This window comes from Urocitellus parryii, chromosome 14 (genome assembly GCF_045843805.1).
Source record: "Urocitellus parryii isolate mUroPar1 chromosome 14, mUroPar1.hap1, whole genome shotgun sequence".
Lineage (NCBI taxonomy): Eukaryota > Metazoa > Chordata > Mammalia > Rodentia > Sciuridae > Urocitellus > Urocitellus parryii.
Window position 1 is genome coordinate 63,667,066 of NC_135544.1, and position 20,690 is coordinate 63,687,755.

General features: G+C 38.3%; 1 pseudogene; it reads left to right on the forward strand.

Moving 5' to 3' along the window:
* Positions 1-908: 908 nt before the first annotated feature.
* Positions 909-20,690, forward strand: part of LOC144250092 (thyroid receptor-interacting protein 11 pseudogene) — a 31,850-nt pseudogene continuing 12,068 nt past the window's right edge.

Below are 20,690 nucleotides of genomic sequence, written 5' to 3' on the forward strand. Positions count from 1 at the left end.
GCACTGATAAACAACCATAGGTGAAGTGAACATCAACCTATTGGCTCTAAAACAAATTTTTCTTAAGTGAAATTTAAGCGGAATTTTTGAGCACTTAAATAAACTTCAATCAGAATCAACAAGGACCAAATAATATTAAAATGAACTCGAAAATGTATAGATTAACAGCAAAAGTTTACTTTTGGAAAGGGTAAAGATGGTTCTTTAGTGAAATTTAATCCGTATTATAATTTGAATTCTGAGACTGATTAAGACTCTGTGATGGTTAATTTTATATGTTAACTCGTCTGGGCTACGATGCCCAGATACTTGGCCAACTTTTATTCTGGGTGTGTCTGTGCTGGTGTTATGGGGTGAGATTTACTTTTGAATCGGGGACTTTTAGTTAAATAGATTCCATTCTCTAATGTGGAGCGAGACCTCACCTCGTCAACTGAATGCAACTGAATGGGACAAAAAGCCCACCTCTCCCAGACAAGAGGGAACTGTCCAGTGAACTACCTTTGGATTTCATCTACAACATTGATTCTTCCTGGCTCCACAGCACACTGCCTTGGGACTCAAACTGGGACACTTTCCTGGATCTCTAGCTCCTCCCAGCCAACCCTGCCCAATCCTGTGAGCCAATAGCTGACAGGCAAGTGCAGGGAAGAAGCAGAGGCCCTGCAGGGGGTGAGTGTGCTACTGGATGCCAGTCCCTGGTCAAAGCGCAGGACAGGCTTCTGAGTTTACAGGCAGGAAGGGATGATTAGTGTTGGTGGAGCCCCAGGAACCCCGCGCTCTGAGGAATTCTGAGCGCTTGGGTCATAATCGACCCCGGCAACGCCGGAGGACGTTCGGGGCAGAGAAGTGGATGGTGATGGACGCGCTTCTCAGAGCTGGTCCGATGGATCACTGAAGTGGCCACGATGTGGTCCTGGTTTGGAGGCCTGGGCTCAGGCTTGGGCCACTTCTTGGGTCAGGTGGGGAGCAGCTTGGCTTTCCTCACCGGCCAGAGCTCCACCTTCAACAGGGAAATGCTTCTGGATGACTTAGGAGACCCAGAAGCAGCTTTACATCATTGTTCGAGAAAGGAAATGGAAACTACTGATTCCACACTAAGATGTGAGAATGAAGGACCGAAAAAGTGCTGTACTGACCTGGAAGAAAAGCATGAAGCATCAGAGCTACAAATAAACCATCAGTCTGTAAGTTCCCAGAATCAACTGCCACAGAAAGAGGTAGAGATCAGCCATCCTAAAGCAGGACAGATTGTACTGCAAGATCAAATGTTCCAACTACAGGCAGCTGCTCAATCAGTACGCTCGGGAGCTTGTGGTGTACCAACAACAACTGCACCGGCTCCGTTCGGTTCCCTGGTCGGTAGTCATTTTTCAGCCTTTCGTGATGATGACACGGACTTTAGTGACATAATTTTATCACAACAAGAAACAAACGGATTACCAACTGAAGTTGCAAAACATGAATCTGAAGTTGGCCACTCGAGGCAGATTGCTGAGGCTCAGGGAACGCACCATTCTGACTCAAGTGAAATCTGCAAAGTACTAAATACTATCAAGACTCTTCAACCAAACCAAAGTCCAGACATATATGATCATCAGCATGAAATTTCAGTTTGGGAGCAGAGTTCTACTGTGGCAGAAAAGGGAAGAACCCTTCCTCAGCATTCAGCAGTGGAAGAAGTGTTCAGGCTTCAACGAGCCCTGGCTGATGCGGAGAAGGAAATCGTGAGACTAAATGGTTTAAACCAGGATAACCGTCTTGCTGAAGACAATCTGAAACTTAAAATGCATGTTGAAGCTCTAGAAAAAGAGAAGTCATCATTGAGTCAAGAAAAAGAGGAACTTCAGATGTCACTGTCAAAACTGAGCCGTGACTATCAAGTCATGAAAAACAGAGCTTCAACGGACATGAATTTGAATGTACAATTACTAGACTTAAAACTTCACTTGAAGGCAAAGGAGGAAGAACTGAATCAGACTATCAATGAAAAGAAAATGCTGATGGCTGAGTTAGAAGAACTGGATCATCGGAATCGGGAAGCTACAGAGCACATGATTTTGATACAAGATGAGCTATCAAAACAACAAAATGAAGGAGACCTTGTCATCAAGAAGTTGGAACAAGATCTAGATGATGAAAAAAAGAGAGTTCATCAACTTGAGGATGAGCAAATGAACATATCCCAAGAGCTGCATGTGCAGAAGGAGAAGTTAACTGAGAATGCACGGAGCCTCAGTGATTTGCATTTAACCAAGCAGAAGCTTGAAGGAAAAGTAGAAGATTTAGTAGATCAGCTAAATCAGTCACAAAAAAATAGTTCAAACATCCAGCAGGAAAACCTTGGGCTTAAGGATCACATTAGACAACTTGAAGAGGAGCTGTCTGGGTTTAAGAGTAAGTATCGAACCTCTCTGAATGAAGACTCTAACAGTCATTGTAAGGATGACATGCCTAAAGAACGAGAAGCTGAAGCTAGCAACCTAAGTCAAAATCTTTCTGAAGAGGAACAGCTCAATGAAAACTTAACGAAAGTTGCTGTTGAACTCAAGACGGAAAATGAAATGTTGATTTTAGCACGTGACGATGTAAGGCGTAAGTTGGAAGAATCTATTGCTGCTTACAATCAAATCTCTCAAGAAAAAGACACTATCACGGAGACTCTCAAAAGAGACAAAGAAGAGACTGAAGCCAAACTGCACCAGGCAGAAAAAAGACTGTTGGAAGAAGCAAATAATCACAGGCAGACTATTCAGGAACTCTCCAATGCACATGATTGGAATACCTCGGCCTTAAAGCTGAAACACGAATGTGCAGTTCAACTCAATCAAGAGAAGGACTTTGAAATAGCAGGACTCAAAAAGAATATTGAGCAAATGACTGCTGATGAAAAAGAAACTGAGGAAATTTTGGCATCTTATATAGAAGAAGAGGAGCGATTGACACAAGTCATAAATGAGAAAGAAGTTTTTATTGAAAAACTCGAAGAAAAAATTTCACAACTACAAAAGGATTTACATAAGTGTTCTCAGGCCTTAAGAGAAAATGAAACTTTAAGGCAATCCGTTGAAAGAAAGGACAAAAGTCTTACCTACATGAGAGCAGAAAACAACTATCTGCGAGTAGAACTGGAAATACTTACGGAACAGCACAATCAAGCTGCACCAGTGGCTGAGCCTGAAGCTCTTGATGCTATCACAGAACTAGAATTGGAGGTATCTCAACTGAACATAGTCAAAAATCATCTGGAAGATGAAATTCAAGACCATCTGAATATAATTGAAAATCAAAACCAGCATAAAATGCAACTACTTCAGTCTTTACAGGAGCAGAAGGAGGAAATGCATGAATTTAAGTACAAGTATGAGCAGATGAATGCTGCGCATAGCCAGTTAATTTTAGAAAGAGAGGAGGAAATTAAGAACTTGCAGAAAACTATTGAAGAACTAAAAGCCCAGTTGCCTGGAGAGAGAGGAGACGCTCAAACACTGAATTCTGATATTTTTCAAGAGACCAAAGTAAAAATCCTAAGAGAAAACGAGGTTCAACACTTCCAAGAAGAAGAGAAAGCTCTGCATTCTGCTGAACTAGCCAAAGAAAAACAGTCAATAGCTGAATGGAAGAACAAGGCCGAAAAGCTAGAAGGAGAAGTAACATCACTGCAGGAACGTTTGGATCAAGCGAATGCTCTGTGGGATTCTGCTTCCAGGCTGAGAGAAGACTTAGATCTCAAGGAAGAGCAGATGGCAGAACTGAAAAAACAAAACGAGCTCCGAAAAGAAATGCTGGACCACGCACAACAGAAATTGTCGACTTTGGTCAACAGCGCAGAAGGAAAAGTGGACAAAGTCCTCATGCGAAACCTTCTAATCGCTCATTTCCAGATAACAAAAGGCAAACGTCGTCGTGAAGTATTGCAGTTGATGGGGAGCATCCTGGACGTTCCAAAGGACGAAATGGAGCACTTGTTGAATAAAGATTATGGTGGTGTCAGAAAGTGGATGAGGAGTTGCCTTGGAGGGGCTTCAACAAGTGTCCCCAGCACACCTCCGAAACCAAATCAACAACCCCAACCCGTGCTTCATAGTTCTTTTTCAGAACCCCTTTACCAGGAAATGTTAAAGACGGAGCCAAATTAAGAGCTGGCAGAAGCACCAACGGGAATCCACTCTTGGTCCCACGTTCTGCAGCGGTGCCTCTTAGTAACCTCGCTGGAGTTGGACTTGGTGGACCTGGGCGTCCTCTTTTCACACCCACTGCAGATTTCATGCCCACCTTTACACCGTCGCCAGTGTCCCTGCACAACAGGGCCAGAGCTGTACTCCAGGATCTTCTAAATATTTAGCATTATTCTAAAGAAGCCATAACCCTTTTTGATGTTTTACAGCATGGCCTTTTGAAAAAGCACGCATGTGCTTGTAGACAAAAAGAGAAAGCAAAACAGCTGGTATATGTAAGTGTATAGCTACTAGGTATTTTATTTTATTTCTTTAGTTGTTGTTGTTGTTGTGATTTTTTGCTATAGTACTTTTTAAAAAATTTGTTTTGTTTTTTGTAGCACTTTTTGTTTATAGAATTTTGTTCCAATGTAGCAGATAATCATCACCAGTTATCAATTCTGATGTACTTTTGTGAGCCACTGTACAGAGCAGCCTTCTTGAACCACTAGTTCCAACCTCACTTAATGGCATTAAGATAAAAACGATACATGCAATCACAGGAAACGAGAGAAATCCAACCCATAAGAAGGATGTCTCAGATTTAGAGTACATGAAAACCAAATATAATGTTGCAAAACGTTGAGAATATTTAGTTTATCCAAGATAACATTGTACAACTACCAAGCGAAAATTCCAATGGGGAGGACCTAAACAGGAAGCTTAGTGGATAAATTCTAAGATGCTTTGAATCCAAATTCTATGACCCCTATCCATTTTGCTGATTTCCATTTCTCTACGAAAGTCACTTCACATTAATTCAGTTTTCCAGATGATAAATATGTCCAGAAGGAAGAGTATTTTTATGAGGCAACCCCGAAGTGGGATCACATGATCCATTGCCAATGGAAAAGTTAATTAGTAAGAATGTATCATTAAATATCTGGACTGCTTATCTACCTACTATTGGGGGCTCTACAATCGTTCTTATAAACACATTTTATAAAACATTTGATCAAAACAAGTTGGGGAGAGAAATAAGCTGACAACAGTTTTTGGAAGATGAAAAGCTTTACAACAGGAGTAGTTATAACCTTTTGATAAATTAAGGTAAAAGATGAATCAAAAGTTTCTAGCTTAAGTAGGTGAAATCCGAGAAGCGAAAAAGCAGATTGCATAGCACATACTTCTCTGACACCCGTAGTTTCTAAAACCATTCAGAACGTTTTTATTAAAATTAATTTAAACAAAATTTAATATGTTTTTAAATATAAATTATACTATCATTTAATATAAATTAATCTAATTTAAATCAATCTAATTTAAATTAATTTTATTAGTAGTATTATTTAAATTTCTTTTATTAATACGATGGTTTGATTTAAATTTATTTTATTAATTGATATTGCTTATTAACTTATGTTAAATTATAGTATGATTTATATTTAAAAATTCATTAAATTTTATTTAAATTAATACAATTTAACAAAGTAAATTTAACATAATATAGATTGAATTATTTAATATTGACTATATAATTTAATATAAATGTCAATAAAGTTAATTTTAATAAAAATGCTCTTAGTTGTTTTGGAAATTACAGGTGGCAGTGAAGTATTAGCAATGTTATCTTCTTTTTTCTCCTCTTTGATTTTACCTAACTTAAGCTAGAACCTTTTGGTTTATCTTTTGCTTTACTTTACAAAAATAAAAAAAAGGAAGAAAAACACCTAGTAGCTACACACATATCAGCTTTTCCTTTCTTATTTCTAAATTTCACCTTAACATTTACATTATTTTACCAAAATTAAGATGCCATCAGTTGTTAGGCATGAACAAAATCACTGAAACAACAACTGGAGGACGCATCCCAAAGGCACATTGGCCAAGTATTCAAAACATATAAATGTCTGAGAACCGATGAGCTCTGATAGTAAAGTTTCCCACCTATGAAAAGTTTCCCAATGCTATGGAAAATGATGACATTTCTCTTTTTGTGTTTTTTAAGCTGAGAACCAACCTAAGGTATGTTATCAGAAATTGTATGTAACTCAAGTCTTTAAATTTCTTATTTTTCCTGTACTGCAGACAAAGAGGCTCACAATTCCTTGAGCTCTACTAGCATTTCAGTGACAGGAAAAAATTCAATGATGCATAGTTGTTTATTTGCATTCAATGTCTATCAATCTTACATACTTTGGGAAGGGTCACAAGCCACGGCCCTTATGCCTCCTGCTCTATTTCAAAGCCTCCAGCATCAGTTGCAACAATTCTAGGAAACACTGGGAATACTCTATGGTACAAAATGCACAATTACTTTTATTTGAAAGCATCTCTAAGACATGAGTCATTAGGTGACTTTCTTGTTCTAAGTAAATTTACTGAATTATTATTAAGTGATAACACGGTAAGCCAAAATGAAAAATGAAAGCATATGCTTCAAATCAGAGCAAGGAAGAAATAAGAAGGTATGATGTGTGGTAAAAATACACGAACATGCAAATATTATCCAGCCTTCTTACGTCAAATGTCCTCTCTTTTATTTATTTATTTTTTGGAGGTTACATTCTTGCATGATATGCATGGAACAACTTTTGGGGGGATACGATCAGAAATTCAGCACTAAAATCTGCCTTCCTGTAACATCACACGGCTTACTCCCGAGAAGAATATCAAAGTATATATTTGGCTTCGACTTGCCAAATTACTTGGAATCTTATTCCAGTAGACTTCACACGGTTGGGAAAAGCAGAGTTCAGATTTGTCATGAGAGATTTTTATATATTCTGCTCACTCCATTGTGTCTAGGTGAGCCTTTGGGTTTCAATGCCTGGAAACACACTTCTTATATTTCAGAATTGAAGAGCTCTTGGAAACGGCGACCTCACTGCATTCTTGAGAAAAATATGTTATACAGGTACTCAGAAAATTACAAAGATTAATCTAGATCCAAGGTTTTTTTAAGACAAGGGGTTTAATGGAGAACACAGCAAGATAGCCTTAGAAATTTCATACTCCCTGCATTCTTAGGAAAAGCTGCTATATTGTAAAGAATAACACCAAACAGAAAAGTTCCTAAGAAAATATTGTGCTTTCAGTTTCCTTGTCTCATAAATTTTATTAAAGTTTCATTAAAGACCCTGTATTTGCTAGCCTTTTTATTAAATACTTTTTTGAGATATTCTATTAATGTCTATGACTGGATTTTACTTGGTCTCACATGAATGTCGCTCCCTGTGACAAAGGGTACATGGGAGGCAGGCAGGATCAGCCTGTCCTCTCCGAGGCACCAGCTGTCCGAACCAGGCTCTGACAGAGGTAGTGAAGGGCACTAGCGTCTCCTGGACTGAGCGAGAGGGTAAGTATCTGAGTGATATTAATTGTGTATAAATGCCACATTTTTTTTTTATGCATTCATCTACTAAGTTGTTTCCACAATTTAGCTAATGTGAATTTTGCTGCTATAAACATTGATGCGGCTGTGTCCCTGTAGTATGCAGTTTTTAAGTCCTTTGGGTATAGACCAAAAAGAGGGATAGCTAGGTCAAATGGTGGTTCTATTCCCAAATTTCCAAGGAATTGCCGCCAAACTGCTTTCCATATTGGCTGCACCAATCTACAGTCCCACCGACAGTGTAGGAGTGTACATTTTTCCTGAAATCCTCACCAACACTTACTGTTGTTGTCTTCATCATAGCTGCCATTTTCAAAAATCGCTGACATTCTAACTGGAGGGAGGTGCAATTAAACCCCTATCTCTCACCATGCACAAAACTCCACTCAAATGAATCAAGGACCTAGGAATAAAACCAGAGACCTTGCATGTAACAGAAGAAAAAGTAGGCCCTAATTCCAATCATATGGGATTAGTCCCAAAATTCCTTAATGAGACTCCTATAGCACAAGAATTAAAACCAAGTATCAATAAATGAGATAGATTCAAACTAAAAAAGTTTCTTCTCCACAAAACAAACAATCTGGGAGGTGAATAGGGATCCTACATCTTGGGAGAAAAGTTTTGCCCCATCACACATCAGATAGAGCACTAATCTCTAGGGTATAGAAAGAACTCACAAATCTAAATACACACACACACACACACACACACACACACAAATAAATAAATAAATGAATGAATGAACGAACGAACGAATAAATAAATAAATAAAATAAAATAAAATAACCCATTCAATAAATGGGCCACGGACCTGAACAGACACTTCTCCCAAGATGATATAAAATTAATCAACAAATTTATGCAAATATGCTCATCATCACTAGCACTTAGAGAAGTGAAAATCAAAACTACACTAAGATTTGAGGTTCAATCTTAAAGGCTGAAAATGAGCATGTTTCACCTCTCTTTCTCCTTCTACCACCAAATCCTCATAGAAGTTAGAAAAGGACATTTGAAATGCTCAGTGATCCAAAATAAGAATGAGAATTTCAAGGACTGAACACAAAAATAGATTATGAAAGAGTAGATCAAGTTGAAAAGACAAAAGCAAACATAGAACGTGCAAGGAAACAGTTCACTTGCAGAAGCTGAGAGGTAACAGGCTGCTTCATGCTTTCAGTATTACATACCAGGGATCACAGAGCACAGGACAACAATAAGATAGTTATCTGGGGTACCACACCGTGGGGTACATAGAGCAAAAACATGGGAAACCCTGCAGAATAAAAGGCATCAACTGAACATCCCTCTCTCAGAACCCAAACAAGGAACCACCAACAAGCAGGGGGGAGGGATAGAGAAGAGCTGTGTAATGCACTTAAGAAGCCTGACTGAGGAGCTATACCAAGAAGTTGTACCATGCACACAAAACTACATATCATGTTCAAACACACAGGCTACAGCCACCAAAATTTACCATGCCCTAGACCACAATGAAAACGCCAGCCAATTCCGTAAAGGTGTTATCACACAGGCTGCAATTCCTTGTGCATCTAAAATTAGAAGAATTTTGACTCCTCAAAAAAAAAAAAAAAAAAAAAAAAAAAAATTCCATATACAATGAAATTAGGGCCATAGAAACAATTCCAAATAATTGTTAGATTAAAGCAAAAATCAAGATGGAATTAAATTAAAATACTATAATGGCAGAAGCAACAGGGATTTTAGATATATGTATTTGAAAAGAGATTGAAATCAAACGGCATATGCTTTTAACATAAAAACATAAGAAAATACCTGGATACTGGATAAAATAATGTAAATGTTAAGGCAAAATTTAGAAAAAAACAAAGGAAAAGCTGATGTGTGTAGCTACTGGGTGTTTTGTCTTCCCATTTTTATCTTGGTAAATTAAGATAAAAGATAAACAAAAGTTTCTAGCTTAAGTTAGGCAAAATGAGAGAGCAGACAAAAGTAGAATATATAGCTAATATTTCTCTGATACCTGTAGTTTCTAAAACCACTAAGTGGATTTTTATTAAAATTAATCTTATTAATATTTTTATTATATAGTTCATATTAAATGATTTAATCTATATTAAATGTTATTTAAATTGACTTTGTTAAATTGTATTAATTTAAATGAAATTTAATGAATTTTTAGTATACCGATTTTAAGTCCTTTAGTTATAAACCAATGAGTGGGACAGCTGGGTCAAATGGTGCTTCCGATCCCAGTTTTCCGAGGAATTTTCATACTGCTTTTCAGACTGGCTGCATCAATTTGCAGTGCCACCAGCAATGTATACGTGTACCTTTTCCCCCCACATCCTCACCAACATTTACTGTTGCTTATATTCTTGATGATTGCCATTCTGATTGAAGTGAGATGAAATCTTAGAGTAGTTTTGATTTGCATCTCTCTCATTACTAGTGAAGTTGAACATTTTTTCATATATTTATTGACTGATTGTATTGCTTCTTCTGTGAAGTGTCTGTTCAATACCTTGCCCTTTACATTAAAATATATATATATATATATATATATATATATATATATATATATATATATATATAGTTTATTGCTGGCAAAAATAGAGTATCATTGAATAGTTCCAAAGTTTAGAGACTTCTAAAAAAGTGGCTTTTATAGACTTTCATGAGTTGAAAACTAGTTGTATTTCTAATAGGGTGGAGCTCAGTAATCACTATGTTGCCATCAAGAAAGCCCGGCAGATGTTTGCCCAGTGGAATGAAAGAAAAAAAAAAAAAAAAAAAAAACCAGAATTGAGAACATCATCTAGGCAAATCAGTAGGCAACTGATTCTAGTTCGAGGCAGACAATTAATCTGTTGACGAATCTACTTTCACAGTTTGTACATAACATTTATGGACTATTATTTTAAATTCTATTTTAAAAATATTTATTATTTAGCCTTTAGTGGACACAACATCTTTATTTTATTTTATTTTTTTTTAATGTAGTGCTGAGGATCAAACCCCATGCCTCACGCATGCTAGGTGAACGAGCTACTACTTGAGCCATAGACCCAACACTCTCTTAAAGAAATTCTTATTTCCACCTTGCTTCTTTATGATAATGAGAATTCAAATTTATGGGTAATATATCATTCACTGAACAACTTCTCAGTCCAAATCAATCCTTCTACTACTGTATTGTCACTGGAGTGTTATGTTAATCTTCCTACAAACGTGTGCGGAACATTTCATTGATTATGCCAATTCTTAAAGATACAAATGTGCCGAGCCCTAATATCCAGAGTACACAAAGAACTCAAAAAGTAAACATTAAGAAAACAAACAACCCAATCAACAAATGGGCCAAGGACCTGAACAGACACTTCTCAGAGAAGGATACACAATTAATCAAAAAATACACGGAAAAAAATGCTCACCATCTCTAGCAATCAGAGAAATGCAAATTAAAACCACTCTAAGATACCAAATCAGTCCAGTAAGAATGGCAGCCATTAGGAAGTCAAACAACAACAAGTGCTGGCAAGGATGTGGGGGGAAAAGGTACACTTGTACATTGCTGGTGCGACTGCAAATTGGTGCAGCCAATTTGGAAAGCATTATGGAGGTTCCTGGGAAAGCTGGGAATGGAACCACCATTCGACCCAGCTATTCCCCTTCTCGGACTATTCCCAAAGACCTAAAAAGAGCATGCTATAGGGATACAGCTACATCAAGGTTCACAGCAGCACAATTCACAATAGCTAGAATGTGGAACCAACCTAGATGCCAGTCAATAGATGAATGGATAAGAAAATGTGGCATTTGTACACAATGGAATATTACTCAGCACTAAAAAATAACAAAACCATGGCATTTGCAGGGAAATGGATGGCATTAGAGGAGATTATGCTAAGTGAAGTTAGCCAATCCCTAGGAAAGAAATGCTGAATGTCTTCTTTCATATAAGGAGGGGGACTCAAAACAGAGCAGGCTGGAAGAGCATGAAAAGAAGACTACCAATTAGAAGGGACAAGAGGTGGGAGGGAATGGGAGAGAGAAGGGGAATTTCATGGAAATGGAAGGATACCCTCATTGTTACACACAATTACATAGAAGAGGATGTGAGGGGAAAGGGGGGAAAAAAGGAGAGAAATGAATTACAGTAGCTGGGGTAGAGAGAGATTATGGGAGGGGAGGGGACAGAAGGGGGGATAGGGAGGGAATAGGAAAGGCAGCAGAATATAACAGACACTAGTATGGCAGTATGTATAAACCTGCACGTACAGCCAATGTGATCCTGCAAACTGTACACGTGGTAAAAATAAGAATTCATACCCCACTTGAATCAAATGTATGAAATATGATATGTCAAGATCATTGTAATTTTTTCTTAAGCAACCAATAAAAATTTAAAAAAAGAAACGAGACAAGGCCCATATTAAAGAGATTTAAAAATTCTACTGAAATCTATAAGAAAATGTTTGAATGAATCATGAGGTATTAAAAGAAGTACAAACTTAATATCTTGCATAGAATTTATCACCCTATGTTTATAGACTCAAAAAGCTTTCCTTACTTTAACCTTCAACTGTGTTTTAACAAAGCCACATTATTCAGGGCTCTCTACTTCTGGCTTTATTCTTTCTTACTTAGTCTTTTCCCCCATATGAGATCCTCACCACCACAGTCGTCAATGGCTGACCTTGCATTATATTTCAAGGATCACTCTATGTAACATCTTCTCCATTGACTGACTGTATTCAATTGCACTTCATAGCAGGAAATGTATATAACACAGCTTTATGTTGTTCACAATATCTACCACAATACCTTGTACTTTTTGGGCACTGAATATATGTATAAGGATACACTTATGATTACTGGATCCTTTTTGTCACGTGTGCTCGCGAATGAGCCAGGGTTTTCCCTCCATATCCCCCATAGTTTCCAGGAATATTCCAAACATATTGAGAAGAAGAGAAATGCTTTTATTTGGACGGTCAGTTTCGAATACACTAGGTAGGTATCTCTCTCAGATAGAAATACAAAATGACAAACAGCTGTGGTCAGAGTGAACCATGCTAGAAGACCGAATCTGAGTGATCAGAAATGCCTTTCAGCAGGAGGAGCAACAACCACTGGAACCAGATTCAAGCCAAATGGGATAGGTCTTACACTGAAAAAGGATCATTATTTGTGATTTAAAACAATAAACAAACACAGAACACCTAAAGAGAAGGAGGCACCCTGCTATAATTTGGATCTGGAATGTTGCCCAAAGGTCATGTGTTGAAAGCTTGGACCCCAATCCACCAGCATTCAGAACGGACTCTACAGAAAGGTGAATTGAATCCTGAGCTCTAACCTCGTCTGTGGATCAATCCACTGATGGGTTCATGATTGGACAGGACTATCGGGAGTTGGTCAAAACTGTGGGCGGTAGGGCCTAGTTGGAGGGTAGGCCACTGGAGTTGATTCCCTGGAAGGGTACATCATATTCCTCAGTCCTCTCTTCCCCTCACCATTTCCCTGATCTCCATGAGTTGAGAAGCTCTGTTTTGAAGCCAGGCTCTCTGCCATGGTAATCTGCCTCACTTCAGGCCACAGCAATGGAGCCTGAAATTGAACCAAAATAAATATTTACTCATTTAATTTTCTCAGGTATGTTGTCAAAGTGATGAAAAAGTCTTCTAACACACACACACACACACACACACACACACACACACACAGGAGGAATGGTCTAAAGGGAGAAAAGGACACTTGGTATTGTTGATGCCTTCTTCAACAGTAGACACAGCTGGGGTACAGCGTGGATTCTCACTTCAGCAGATGCTAAAAGGGGCTTAAATTTTTATTTTAGTCTTTTATGAGGAGACATTGACTAACACAGGCCTGACTTCTCTCTCAGATTTGGAGATGAATAAGAAGGACCAAGAAGATTTCCTTTTCTAGCACAGGACACAAATGCAGTCACTAGTTTCTGATAGCAATCTGAGTAATTATGTCTACTTGCTCTATCTTGAAGGCAAGAGACATTATGAGGTGATTCATATGATCCTCAGAATCTATTTAACCATTAATTTTCCAAAAATTCTTCCTTTTTTTAAATTTTATTTCTGCCACCTTGGGGTTTTGTTTCCTGAACAGACATATAGAAAGAACAGCTCAAGGAAAAGAGTCTCCTGAATATGGGCTCTGGGAAGAGAGTAATGGGAGCAAACCCAAACCCCTTCTAAAGGGTAATAAGGAAAATGATCCTAAAGGAAACAAAAAGGCAAATATGAACAAAGTGGCAGCAGGCTCCATTTGTTGGCCACTTTCTCTGCACCAGCCATCAGGTGAGAACTACACACACTATGTTCTCATTTACTGTTCAACTCATGCTTGTGAGAGAGGTTTCATAAATGCATTCTGTCAGTTTAGCTCCAAAATTGCTTTGGTCCCAACTGGTCTGTCTGTTACAGCCCACGTGCTTCCTCTCTTTGCTTTGTCCCCAACTCTACAAAACTGCCTCCTCATTAACTTGTTGGAATTTAAACACCTTGGAAAGCAGGGCCTTATCTTAACTCCTTCTGATCCTTAGAGGTATGGGAATTACATTTAGGATTGTTACTCCATAGTAGAAAATTTCTCAACTTTCTATTTCGCTCTGTACTCTTGAAACCTGGATTATATTTGGCACTGATAAACAACCATAGGTGAAGTGAACATCAACCTATTGGCTCTAAAACAAATTTTTCTTAAGTGAAATTTAAGCGGAATTTTTGAGCACTTAAATAAACTTCAATCAGAATCAACAAGGACCAAATAATATTAAAATGAACTCGAAAATGTATAGATTAACAGCAAAAGTTTACTTTTGGAAAGGGTAAAGATGGTTCTTTAGTGAAATTTAATCCGTATTATAATTTGAATTCTGAGACTGATTAAGACTCTGTGATGGTTAATTTTATATGTTAACTCGTCTGGGCTACGATGCCCAGATACTTGGCCAACTTTTATTCTGGGTGTGTCTGTGCTGGTGTTATGGGGTGAGATTTACTTTTGAATCGGGGACTTTTAGTTAAATAGATTCCATTCTCTAATGTGGAGCGAGACCTCACCTCGTCAACTGAATGCAACTGAATGGGACAAAAAGCCCACCTCTCCCAGACAAGAGGGAACTGTCCAGTGAACTACCTTTGGATTTCATCTACAACATTGATTCTTCCTGGCTCCACAGCACACTGCCTTGGGACTCAAACTGGGACACTTTCCTGGATCTCTAGCTCCTCCCAGCCAACCCTGCCCAATCCTGTGAGCCAATAGCTGACAGGCAAGTGCAGGGAAGAAGCAGAGGCCCTGCAGGGGGTGAGTGTGCTACTGGATGCCAGTCCCTGGTCAAAGCGCAGGACAGGCTTCTGAGTTTACAGGCAGGAAGGGATGATTAGTGTTGGTGGAGCCCCAGGAACCCCGCGCTCTGAGGAATTCTGAGCGCTTGGGTCATAATCGACCCCGGCAACGCCGGAGGACGTTCGGGGCAGAGAAGTGGATGGTGATGGACGCGCTTCTCAGAGCTGGTCCGATGGATCACTGAAGTGGCCACGATGTGGTCCTGGTTTGGAGGCCTGGGCTCAGGCTTGGGCCACTTCTTGGGTCAGGTGGGGAGCAGCTTGGCTTTCCTCACCGGCCAGAGCTCCACCTTCAACAGGGAAATGCTTCTGGATGACTTAGGAGACCCAGAAGCAGCTTTACATCATTGTTCGAGAAAGGAAATGGAAACTACTGATTCCACACTAAGATGTGAGAATGAAGGACCGAAAAAGTGCTGTACTGACCTGGAAGAAAAGCATGAAGCATCAGAGCTACAAATAAACCATCAGTCTGTAAGTTCCCAGAATCAACTGCCACAGAAAGAGGTAGAGATCAGCCATCCTAAAGCAGGACAGATTGTACTGCAAGATCAAATGTTCCAACTACAGGCAGCTGCTCAATCAGTACGCTCGGGAGCTTGTGGTGTACCAACAACAACTGCACCGGCTCCGTTCGGTTCCCTGGTCGGTAGTCATTTTTCAGCCTTTCGTGATGATGACACGGACTTTAGTGACATAATTTTATCACAACAAGAAACAAACGGATTACCAACTGAAGTTGCAAAACATGAATCTGAAGTTGGCCACTCGAGGCAGATTGCTGAGGCTCAGGGAACGCACCATTCTGACTCAAGTGAAATCTGCAAAGTACTAAATACTATCAAGACTCTTCAACCAAACCAAAGTCCAGACATATATGATCATCAGCATGAAATTTCAGTTTGGGAGCAGAGTTCTACTGTGGCAGAAAAGGGAAGAACCCTTCCTCAGCATTCAGCAGTGGAAGAAGTGTTCAGGCTTCAACGAGCCCTGGCTGATGCGGAGAAGGAAATCGTGAGACTAAATGGTTTAAACCAGGATAACCGTCTTGCTGAAGACAATCTGAAACTTAAAATGCATGTTGAAGCTCTAGAAAAAGAGAAGTCATCATTGAGTCAAGAAAAAGAGGAACTTCAGATGTCACTGTCAAAACTGAGCCGTGACTATCAAGTCATGAAAAACAGAGCTTCAACGGACATGAATTTGAATGTACAATTACTAGACTTAAAACTTCACTTGAAGGCAAAGGAGGAAGAACTGAATCAGACTATCAATGAAAAGAAAATGCTGATGGCTGAGTTAGAAGAACTGGATCATCGGAATCGGGAAGCTACAGAGCACATGATTTTGATACAAGATGAGCTATCAAAACAACAAAATGAAGGAGACCTTGTCATCAAGAAGTTGGAACAAGATCTAGATGATGAAAAAAAGAGAGTTCATCAACTTGAGGATGAGCAAATGAACATATCCCAAGAGCTGCATGTGCAGAAGGAGAAGTTAACTGAGAATGCACGGAGCCTCAGTGATTTGCATTTAACCAAGCAGAAGCTTGAAGGAAAAGTAGAAGATTTAGTAGATCAGCTAAATCAGTCACAAAAAAATAGTTCAAACATCCAGCAGGAAAACCTTGGGCTTAAGGATCACATTAGACAACTTGAAGAGGAGCTGTCTGGGTTTAAGAGTAAGTATCGAACCTCTCTGAATGAAGACTCTAACAGTCATTGTAAGGATGACATGCCTAAAGAACGAGAAGCTGAAGCTAGCAACCTAAGTCAAAATCTTTCTGAAGAGGAACAGCTCAATGAAAACTTAACGAAAGTTGCTGTTGAACTCAAGACGGAAAATGAAATGTTGATTTTAGCACGTGACGATGTAAGGCGTAAGTTGGAAGAATCTATTGCTGCTTACAATCAAATCTCTCAAGAAAAAGACACTATCACGGAGACTCTCAAAAGAGACAAAGAAGAGACTGAAGCCAAACTGCACCAGGCAGAAAAAAGACTGTTGGAAGAAGCAAATAATCACAGGCAGACTATTCAGGAACTCTCCAATGCACATGATTGGAATACCTCGGCCTTAAAGCTGAAACACGAATGTGCAGTTCAACTCAATCAAGAGAAGGACTTTGAAATAGCAGGACTCAAAAAGAATATTGAGCAAATGACTGCTGATGAAAAAGAAACTGAGGAAATTTTGGCATCTTATATAGAAGAAGAGGAGCGATTGACACAAGTCATAAATGAGAAAGAAGTTTTTATTGAAAAACTCGAAGAAAAAATTTCACAACTACAAAAGGATTTACATAAGTGTTCTCAGGCCTTAAGAGAAAATGAAACTTTAAGGCAATCCGTTGAAAGAAAGGACAAAAGTCTTACCTACATGAGAGCAGAAAACAACTATCTGCGAGTAGAACTGGAAATACTTACGGAACAGCACAATCAAGCTGCACCAGTGGCTGAGCCTGAAGCTCTTGATGCTATCACAGAACTAGAATTGGAGGTATCTCAACTGAACATAGTCAAAAATCATCTGGAAGATGAAATTCAAGACCATCTGAATATAATTGAAAATCAAAACCAGCATAAAATGCAACTACTTCAGTCTTTACAGGAGCAGAAGGAGGAAATGCATGAATTTAAGTACAAGTATGAGCAGATGAATGCTGCGCATAGCCAGTTAATTTTAGAAAGAGAGGAGGAAATTAAGAACTTGCAGAAAACTATTGAAGAACTAAAAGCCCAGTTGCCTGGAGAGAGAGGAGACGCTCAAACACTGAATTCTGATATTTTTCAAGAGACCAAAGTAAAAATCCTAAGAGAAAACGAGGTTCAACACTTCCAAGAAGAAGAGAAAGCTCTGCATTCTGCTGAACTAGCCAAAGAAAAACAGTCAATAGCTGAATGGAAGAACAAGGCCGAAAAGCTAGAAGGAGAAGTAACATCACTGCAGGAACGTTTGGATCAAGCGAATGCTCTGTGGGATTCTGCTTCCAGGCTGAGAGAAGACTTAGATCTCAAGGAAGAGCAGATGGCAGAACTGAAAAAACAAAACGAGCTCCGAAAAGAAATGCTGGACCACGCACAACAGAAATTGTCGACTTTGGTCAACAGCGCAGAAGGAAAAGTGGACAAAGTCCTCATGCGAAACCTTCTAATCGCTCATTTCCAGATAACAAAAGGCAAACGTCGTCGTGAAGTATTGCAGTTGATGGGGAGCATCCTGGACGTTCCAAAGGACGAAATGGAGCACTTGTTGAATAAAGATTATGGTGGTGTCAGAAAGTGGATGAGGAGTTGCCTTGGAGGGGCTTCAACAAGTGTCCCCAGCACACCTCCGAAACCAAATCAACAACCCCAACCCGTGCTTCATAGTTCTTTTTCAGAACCCCTTTACCAGGAAATGTTAAAGATGGAGCCAAATTAAGAGCTGGCAGAAGCACCAACGGGAATCCACTCTTGGTCCCACGTTCTGCAGCGGTGCCTCTTAGTAACCTCGCTGGAGTTGGACTTGGTGGACCTGGGCGTCCTCTTTTCACACCCACTGCAGATTTCATGCCCACCTTTACACCGTCGCCAGTGTCCCTGCACAACAGGGCCAGAGCTGTACTCCAGGATCTTCTAAATATTTAGCATTATTCTAAAGAAGCCATAACCCTTTTTGATGTTTTACAGCATGGCCTTTTGAAAAAGCACGCATGTGCTTGTAGACAAAAAGAGAAAGCAAAACAGCTGGTATATGTAAGTGTATAGCTACTAGGTATTTTATTTTATTTCTTTAGTTGTTGTTGTTGTTGTGATTTTTTGCTATAGTACTTTTTAAAAAATTTGTTTTGTTTTTTGTAGCACTTTTTGTTTATAGAATTTTGTTCCAATGTAGCAGATAATCATCACCAGTTATCAATTCTGATGTACTTTTGTGAGCCACTGTACAGAGCAGCCTTCTTGAACCACTAGTTCCAACCTCACTTAATGGCATTAAGATAAAAACGATACATGCAATCACAGGAAACGAGAGAAATCCAACCCATAAGAAGGATGTCTCAGATTTAGAGTACATGAAAACCAAATATAATGTTGCAAAACGTTGAGAATATTTAGTTTATCCAAGATAACATTGTACAACTACCAAGCGAAAATTCCAATGGGGAGGACCTAAACAGGAAGCTTAGTGGATAAATTCTAAGATGCTTTGAATCCAAATTCTATGACCCCTATCCATTTTGCTGATTTCCATTTCTCTACGAAAGTCACTTCACATTAATTCAGTTTTGCAGATGATAAATATGTCCAGAAGGAAGAGTATTTTTATGAGGCAACCCCGAAGTGGGATCACATGATCCATTGCCAATGGAAAAGTTAATTAGTAAGAATGTATCATTAAATATCTGGACTGCTTATCTACCTACTATTGGGGGCTCTACAATCGTTCTTATAAACACATTTTATAAAACATTTGATCAAAACAAGTTGGGGAGAGAAATAAGCTGACAACAGTTTTTGGAAGATGAAAAGCTTTACAACAGGAGTAGTTATAACCTTTTGATAAATTAAGGTAAAAGATGAATCAAAAGTTTCTAGCTTAAGTAGGTGAAATCCGAGAAGCGAAAAAGCAGATTGCATAGCACATACTTCTCTGACACCCGTAGTTTCTAAAACCATTCAGAACGTTTTTATTAAAATTAATTTAAACAAAATTTAATATGTTTTTAAATATAAATTATACTATCATTTAATATAAATTAATCTAATTTAAATCAATCTAATTTAAATTAATTTTATTAGTAGTATTATTTAAATTTCTTTTATTAATACGATGGTTTGATTTAAATTTATTTTATTAATTGATATTGCTTATTAACTTATGTTAAATTATAGTATGATTTATATTTAAAAATTCATTAAATTTTATTTAAATTAATACAATTTAACAAAGTAAATTTAACATAATATAGATTGAATTATTTAATATTGACTATATAATTTAATATAAATGTCAATAAAGTTAATTTTAATAAAAATGCTCTTAGTTGTTTTGGAAATTACAGGTGGCAGTGAAGTATTAGCAATGTTATCTTCTTTTTTCTCCTCTTTGATTTTACCTAACTTAAGCTAGAACCTTTTGGTTTATCTTTTGCTTTACTTTACAAAAATAAAAAAAAGGAAGAAAAACACCTAGTAGCTACACACATATCAGCTTTTCCTTTCTTATTTCTAAATTTCACCTTAACATTTACATTATTTTACCAAAATTAAGATGCCATCAGTTGTTAGGCATGAACAAAATCACTGAAACAACAACTGGAGGACGCATCCCAAAGGCACATTGGCCAAGTATTCAAAACATATAAATGTCTGAGAACCGATGAGCTCTGATAGTAAAGTTTCCCACCTATGAAAAGTTTCCCAATGCTATGGAAAATGATGACATTTCTCTTTTTGTGTTTTTTAAGCTGAGAACCAACCTAAGGTATGTTATCAGAAATTGTATGTAACTCAAGTCTTTAAATTTCTTATTTTTCCTGTACTGCAGACAAAGAGGCTCACAATTCCTTGAGCTCTACTAGCATTTCAGTGACAGGAAAAAATTCAATGATGCATAGTTGTTTATTTGCATTCAATGTCTATCAATCTTACATACTTTGGGAAGGGTCACAAGCCACGGCCCTTATGCCTCCTGCTCTATTTCAAAGCCTCCAGCATCAGTTGCAACAATTCTAGGAAACACTGGGAATACTCTATGGTACAAAATGCACAATTACTT